We start from the raw sequence: 8738 nt of genomic DNA on the forward strand, positions 1-8738 counted from the left end.
TGGCTTCAACCGACTACCATTCACCTTTCCTGGGAAGGGATCTCCATTCAACTTGACCAACTGTACCACTCCTCCGTCGGTAATCTCCTTAATGACATAGGGTCCTAACCAGTGCATTTTGAATTTCCCCATAAATTTATCAAACTTGTTGTCATATAACAAAACCATGTCGTTTACCTTAAAGGTGCGCAGCTTAATATGTCGATCATGCCATGTTTTTTTGTGTTGCTTTTGGACCTGTTGGTGAAATCCAGCCAGAAATATCTCTTCCTCAAGCTCATCCAGCTGTGCGAGCCTTTCCTTCAGGGCTCTACGATCCGTCATACCTGTGAGCACTGCTATGCGCAAACTAGGCACAATATATTCCATAGGCATTACCGCTTCGACACCATAGACAAGCCTAAAGGGAGTTTGTCTAGTCAACTTCTTGCATGTCATCCAATAAACCCATAGTAATGCAGGTATATGTAGGTCCCAATCACTTCGCTGAGCGTTGCAAACCTTGGTCAACGCGTTTTCTAGCACTTTATTGAATGCTTCCACCATCCCGTTAGCCTGCGGATGATAAGGCGTGCTCTTCTGGTGATATACCTGAAAGTCCTCTGTTAGCGCGTTGATCATCTCATTCAGAAAGTGCATACCGCGATCACTCATCAAGATCTTTGGACAGCCAAATCGTGTCAGTACATTCTCAAAGAGGAACTTCGCAGCAGCTGCGCCTGTGTAGTCCTTCACAGGTTGTGCCTCCACCCATTAGGTCAAATACTCCGCCGCGGTGATAATGTACCTTGCTCCTGTCTTTCCTTGGGCTGAATGGGTCCCACAAAGTCTATCGCCCATTTTTCAAGGGGTTGTAACGTCACCTGTGGATTTAGAGGCATCTCATCCCTCCGCGATGGCCTGCCAGTCCTTTGACACACATCACATGCCTTGCAATACACTTTTGAGTCTTGATGGAGGGTTGGCCAGCACAATCCTGCGCATAGAAACTTCTACGCAGTCACACTCCCTTCATAATTTCCTCCCGCGGTGCCCCCATGAGCATTCATAGGGATGCTGCTTCTTTCAAACTCAGGTACATATCGTCGCAATATCTCATCAGACCCCATTTTATACAAATGCCCAACAATGACAGAAAAATATGTCACGCGCACCACTAACTCCCTCTTCTGTTGGACAGTGTATCCCTTTGGGGCAGTTCCTGTCGTTAGGAAGTGTATTATATCCTCAATATGACCATCCATGACGCGCACTGCAAATAGTTGTGAGTTAGGCAATCCCTCCTCCAAATTAGTGGGCTCTTCCCCTGTTTCGATGTGCGACATATGGTCTGGTCCTGCGTTCAGTTGTCCAGGCTTCACAATAACTTCAAAATCATACTCCTGGAACAATAATAGCCACCTGTAGATTCTCCCCCCCAACACAGGCTTATTGACCAGGTACTTCAGTGCAGAGTGATCTGTATACATCTTAAAGTGGCCTCCCAGCAAATAGTGTCTAAACTTCTGGAGCGCATATACCATAGCTAAACCTTCTCACTCGGTGTTGGAATAGTTCTTCTCTGCCTTGGATAACCTTCTGCTTGCGAATGCTATAGGATGGTCCAAGTCTTCTCCACCAACCTGTGTCAATACTGCTCCCAGCACTATACATGACGTGTTGACGTGTACGTGAAACTCCTTCTTCCAATCTGGAAAGACTAAAATCGCGCGGTGACCATATTTTCTTTTAATACATCCAGACTCTTCTTACAGTCCTCATTCCAACAGAACATGACATCCTTCTTTAACAACTTTTCCATAGGCACGGTGATTTGGACATAGCCTTTGATAAACTTTCTGTAATATCCTATATGTCCTAGGGTAGCGCACAGCTGTTTCACACTCCTTGGTGCTTCCAAGTTCAGTATCACCGCGATCTTCACGGGGTCTACCATCAATCCTTGTCTGCAAACCACATGACCCAGCAAGGTCCCAAATAGAACACAGAACATGCATTTCTTTATATTGAGCGTGATCTGGTATCTTCGACAGGTATCCAGCATCAGGCGCAAGCTTGCTACATGGCATTTCACCAGCCCAAACATAATCCAATCATCAAAGTATACTTCCAGGAACTTATGAATAAACTCCTTGAACGCAGTAATGACTATGCGCGAGAAAATTGCAGGTGCATTCTTCAATCCAAACGACATTACAGTGTACTGAAAACACCCCCACTCAATCACGAAGGTGGTCTTTCTCCTATCCTCCAACCCAATTTTGATTTGATGGTACCCAGAGAACCCATCAGTGAAGGAATATGCTTCTTGGCCACCTACATTGTCCAACAATTCATCAGTGAACGGAGTCAGGAAAGGATCATGTACGCAAGCATCATTCAGCTTTCTGAGATCCACACATATCCTTATTCCATCCTTTTGTTTCTTCTCCTATACCACCATTGGGCTTACCCAGTGAGATTCTTCCACAGGCTCAGTGATGCCTATCGTGAGCATCTTGTCTAGCTCTAAGTGGACCTTCTCCTTATACTTTGGATTGAAACAGTAAGGTCTTTGCTTAACCAGCTTTGTGTCGGGATTCAACGTGATCTTCATAACACCTAGGTCCCCGATTATCCCTTTAGATCTGTAAACTTTGTAGGGAATAAATCCTGGTATTCGCGGAGCAATTCAGTGATTTTATCCACCGTCGCGTCGTCCCAGTAATCTCAAATTTTCACGAATTTGGGTTCTGCCTCCGTACCAATGTTTACTTGTTTTGTTTTCAGCGGAGCGGTTATGTCAGGATTCTCAACGTGCAGTCCTTCAACCTCGTGGTGACCTTCTATTTCAGGGATGTTAATTTTTTGTGAATCCTCATCTTCTTCTTCAGCGATTACATTATAGCATTCTAGCACGTGACTCAGCTGAGTAGCCCACTCAGGCTGAATCAAGTCTAAAGGATCTTGCGGTATCCTAAAGATTGTTGCTTTCACCTCTTGTAGCGCTTCGTCAATACAGTCAAACCCATCTTCAAAACTGAATGTCATTATGAATCCTTCGCGCAGAATATCCCATTCACTTGTACCATGGCGGAGCTCTGTTTCTACGTACCAGTTCATCGGGACGACATCCAGGGTGTGATAGAACAATTGCACCCATTCAGGTTGGGGCTTCTCTCCATAAGCCTGAGTCCATTTGGCCAAGTGCACGCGCGGGTCATCCTGCCCATCATATTTCCTATCATTCGTACCTTTGGCTTCCCAAAGCGTGTTCTCATCATCCTCCTACATTCGTGCCAATCATCAAAGCTTCCCTTATGTGTACCCCACCATCTTGAGGGCGTAGTGCGCAATGCCTAGTCCAACACCTGGAAGCGCTGCTTTTCTAGTACCTCCCTCTCAAATGTATCCAAAAAGATATATATATCATTCAGGCCATCATAAGTAGGCAGATTTCTTACCTCCGATGGCACACAGCGCAGCAACCGAGTCATCATGTTACAGCTTAGTGTAGTTACTTTATGTAACCGATTCTGCCAACACTCTAATTATTTATCAGAGTCTGAGGTGCAAGAAATCTCACGATCCCATGTAATTTGTCCATCCATTGTTGGATTCACTTAATCTTGGTCTCGATAGATACAGTCTAGATCATCATCGCTCTCATAATCGCGGACTGGTTCGGTATAGCGCGATCCTTCAGCAGGATCTAGGGGTACTATTACGTGGAGTGATATCTTCTCAAATATCATTTTTCGCTTCTTTAGATTGATTACCCCGTTCATATCAGTAGCCCAATCAATTCCTAGGAGCGCAAGATAGTGGTTGCTATCATCCACAATTTTTATTACTTCAAAGTCACCAACGCGCTTGTGCCTTCAATATCTATAGTCACCCCCTACAGCTGCCCCATGGGGATGATCTTCTGTTGATTCACCATCCTTAGCTGAATCAGAGACCACTGTAGCGCGGGTCTCCCCATCCGCTCCCAAGTCTGCTTTAATAAGACGTTCACATCTGACCCCAGGTCCAAAATAACCTGATCCATCTCATACTCTCCTATTTGTGCAGTTAGTCTCATTTCCCGTCTCGTCCTTGTTTTATGCTTACCTATCTTTCGCACTATGTGCAGCTCACTCAGGGTGTTTCTGGGGCATCTGTTTATAAGCTCCTATAGCCCTTTCACAGCCTTGCTATCGCGCAGTAACTTCATACAGGTCTCCAGGAAGGTTGTAAGCATAGAAGGGTCCATCTCCTAATCAGGCTTATCCTTGCTTCCTGAGGTGGAGGCCTCAGTGAAGCTCTTCTTTGCTTCCATGAATGTTTCACGTGCACGCTCCAAATTGAACTTAGTCTCCTTCATCAGAGCTTTGCGAACCCATGTGTTGTCCTCAGGCTGTTTCCCCTTATCATCTCCTATTGTGATTCCACTTTGGAGCACTATATTCACGTTCGGATCCTCTTCACATGGCTCAGACCTCATCATCTGCAGGTTCTAAGTTGGCTGAGGTGGTAATGCCCCTTTGTCACGTATCCTTGCTATCAGCATAGGACAGGTCTTTGTTTCGTGATCAAACAGAGTGCAATACTTACACAACGGATGTGTAGGGTTAGTGCAATCGCGGGCATAGTGTCCTGGTCCTCCGCAATTATAGCAGAACAATTGTCCTCGACCTTTGCCAGGTCCTCCTCCGCCTTAGCCTCATCTACACCCTTGAAAACCTGTTTGTGCTATCCCCGCGCTCTGGTAAGGAGGGTGTGTTTCTGCCTGAACCCTATAAGCAGGAGTTCTATCCATCATTAGTTCATAGCTCCTGCAATTACACTCATCATGCCCTACCGACCTACAGAAGTTGCAGAACAGTTGTTGCAGTGTCTGTACAAATTTCTCCAACAAATGACAGTTATATGTGGAATGTTTTCCTGCTACCTGACATATAGTGCACCACAATGTAGGCCCCGCACTCGGTCCTGCCTGAGCTTCCGACCTTAGAGGCATCGGCCCTCCTCCTGCCAAGTAGTTCGCAAAGACTGGGCAATGGTCTTTGTCATGCCCCTGACTCTTCCATTTCAGACACCATACCTCTTCGCGCACCTCTAGTCGAACTGTTCTGTCCTGCTTCAAACTTTGCATCTAGTCGAACCCCCAAATTTGGATCTTGCATTGGCATCTCATGTAGTCTCATTGCAATCTCCAAGGCCTCTGCCTGAGTCATTATCTTCTATTGTGACAATGCAACCCTTAGGTGACGCAGGAGCGAAGCCACAAACCATTCGCAATGTTGTTCGTCTATTAAATTCATATTAGCTTCGTGGATCTTACACTTCAACCTCTGATCTAATTCCCAAGGTGTCTCGCCTAGTTGTATCGCGATTTCCTTGAATCCCACAACAGACTGTGCTTCATATTTAGGTCTACTGAATTCTTTATTTAGTGTTGTTGGGATGTCTTCCAATCCAACATTCGGGTTATCATTAGAGTATTTGATATACCAGGTTAGCGCGCGATCCTGCAGAGCACTAACCAATCTCGCCTTCTTCATGTGATCGTTTGTAACACACTGAGATTCCCATATAGCTTTCATAATGAACCAGAACTGGTATGGGTCCTCATTTCCCAAGCCTTTGAATAAAGGCAGCTTCACTGAATTCGCCATACTGAACTGCGATGGAGGTGGAGGTGATACGGGTGAAGTTGCAGGGGATGGTGGTGAAGTTGGAGGTGGCGTGGGTGGAGGTGGCAATCGTGGGAATCCTTGTCTTATTAACTGAATAGCACTTCAGGGAGAGCCTGTGATATCCCCTCTTCATCACCTCACGGAGGTGAAATCAATGGACTATATTCAGGACCCTTTTTCCCTTCGTTCCTGTAAGTTTTTCCATTTCACGTAGCTCCAAACATCAAGGTAGCTACATAACCCACTTTTCACACAATAACATTTTAATCCAGGTATTCAAAGATTTCAAGTACTTACCTTGCGGTCCTTTGAAAAATCGTTGCTCCGCCTCGCTGTAGCTGACTGAGGTGTCAACTGTGAATTCAGTTACAAATCCTCCTATGACGCGATCGAGCCAATGATCAACAGCGCATATGATCTTATCCTCCGATGCTTCCAATTTCTGTACTAGCTCCGGGGTCCAAACAATAGGAACGTCAAGTTTCCACCTTCCTTGGCTATCTGCTAGCTTCACAATCCACTCGTATAGCTCAACCGGAAAGGAACAGAAAAAGATCTCGTGTATTTTTGTATATAGGTACCTATCCAACCATTATTCCTTTGTCAGTCGCGGACTTCTGTTTTCTTGCGCCGCGAATTCGTGGATCTTCCTATCCAACCAATCTCTTTCTTAGTTGGATTCCAGCGATACGACATCACACATCTCTTATGCAGATTCCGGTCTCGGCAACGGAACCATTTGTTGGCCTAAGGGGGCCTGACCTAGGTTCAGCATTAATTAGCCAAACAAATCCCTACACTATTTTCCCTTTCGGCATCAGTCCACGGAGCGCGGACCGAAGTCTCACCCGAACCAATATGGGGGGATGTTGGAATCAAGTTTCCTCACCCTAAGATGGTCGTGATGTCATTTTATTCCTTCTATTCCTGCCTTCACGCAAGTCACTTAATTCTAGGGCTCTGTCTCTCTAACCCCTTATTCCTCCCTTATATACCTCTGCGAAATGGTACGGTTGGCCTTCGCACAGCGCTAACCTTCAATTCAGATACTTTCGCGCTGCTAAGGCACTGTATTGCACAAATTGTCAAGTTGCCTTAGAAATCTTACTTATGTTATTAGATAATTACAGTTAGTACGACGTAAACAGATGTTCTTACTTGTGTTTGGTTACCCAACGTAATTGCATTCATTCACGCATCATATAAGCATTATAAAGGAAATTCATACATAAAATGAGAGGATGCATTAATCGGAACAAAGACACAAAATTTGCAGAATACTTCTCTTTATTGATATCTTCAAGCGATTACAGACTCTATCCACCCTACGCACACAGTTGCAGGGGTCCGCGCACTCAATTGCGGACTTCCACCCTAGGCCTTTGCGCACTCAGCTGCAGAGCCTCTACCTACGCTACGACTCGAAACTTAGACTTCTTACTTCAGAGCTATGACTATCTTCTTCATTACATTACTCTAAAACCACTTAGAACTTAGCTCATTTTATACAACCCCATGGTCCACAGACCATGGGTAGATCTTTTACAGCCGACCTTACTTTACAAAACTAAGGGCGAACAACCCTTTATGACACCCGACACCTTCGCGCTCCGTGACCACAAAATGCGGAGTCTTTACAAGTTTATTACAAAATTTGACCAAAATGGGCGCTTTTAGCCCCAAAACTATCCTTGGGGGATCCCGTTCCCAATAGTGGGAATTCTAGAATTTGGGTGGTTGGGAAGGCATTTAACTAGCTAGTTGGCACAATACCTTGTGTTTGTGAGAAATGCATCCCTCCTGGTTGTTGGGTTTCTAGTTTAGTTTTATCAGGTGAGTTGCATTCATTTAACTAACTGGTTGGTGCAGTACCTTGTGTTTGTGGGTAGTGCATCCCTCCTAGTTGTTGTGTTTTTGGTTTAGTTTTATCTAGTTGGTTGCGTGCAGTGACTAGATGGATCACCATGCAGCGCTAGCATGGTCAGGTTCAGAGAGTTGTTGGTCCTCATGTCTAAGGGGTAACTCACTAAGTGGAGCAACATGATGATGGAGAAGGGGTAGAAGAATAGCTAGCCACCTTGATAGGTCAAGTAGACCTACCTCCGCCCTTTGATTCTTTAGAGCTACAAATACAACATGTTTTGGAAGTTCTGGAGTAATTGGCTTGTGACCATCATGAGGACCGCAATGAGGTCATTGCCTTTATGAATGACCTCTAGCACAATCAGTGGCATATGATGGATCAGTTAGTCTCTCTTCGTTGAGGACAAAAGCAACTACAAGAGCGGCTAAACAACTTAGAAGGTAGGATGGCTCATATGGAGGCACACTTACACGAATTTTTTCGTCCACCACGTGGCAACAGTCTGGATAACCTGACTCTAGGTAATTTAGCATATTAAGGATTACTGTGGGTTGCATTTTGATCCTTGGGTAATTATAGTTATTTTGTACATTCTATATATGGTATGCAAGTTTTCTATTGTTATTATCAGTTTTTTTGTCTTTTCCATCTGGCCAACAAGTCCGGTAGGAATGAGGCCGATGGTGTTTCCAACTCAAGCTCCTCATGATGTAACTATTTTCTGAATTAATAGAATATGTAGATTTGCAAAAAAAATTAAACAAATACTAAAAATGTTTATATTTTAATTGAAGAATAATGAAAATTGTTATCTATTAATAACGATAATATAATTTTAATTTTAAAATTTCTATATAGGAAACTTGTCCCCAAGCTCTCATTTCCTTCAAGTTGAGTTCTTAAAGAGCTACCAAGTTTCCAAAACCATTCCCGGCCAATAAGGGACATTTTTTTCTTGTCCCTAAGCTCCCAAAAGTATTAAAATAGAGGGAATGAGTTTAGAAAATGTTGGAAATGTTTCTCGTACAACTATGCAAAGAAATAATTTAGAGCAATAATTTAAAATATTTATATAAAAATTAATTAAATGAAACAAAAATAATGAATAAATAAAACAATAAAATAAAATAAATAAATAAATAAAATTGAAGATAATTATATTAAACCATTCTAGATCCATCTTAGTTCTAGATCTATCAAGTGTCGTGAAGGAT

Source organism: Pinus tabuliformis, chromosome J (assembly GCF_031772625.1).
Source record: "Pinus tabuliformis cultivar Carrire ecotype Pingquan chromosome J, CPIR1, whole genome shotgun sequence".
Taxonomy (NCBI): Eukaryota; Viridiplantae; Streptophyta; class Pinopsida; order Pinales; family Pinaceae; genus Pinus; species Pinus tabuliformis.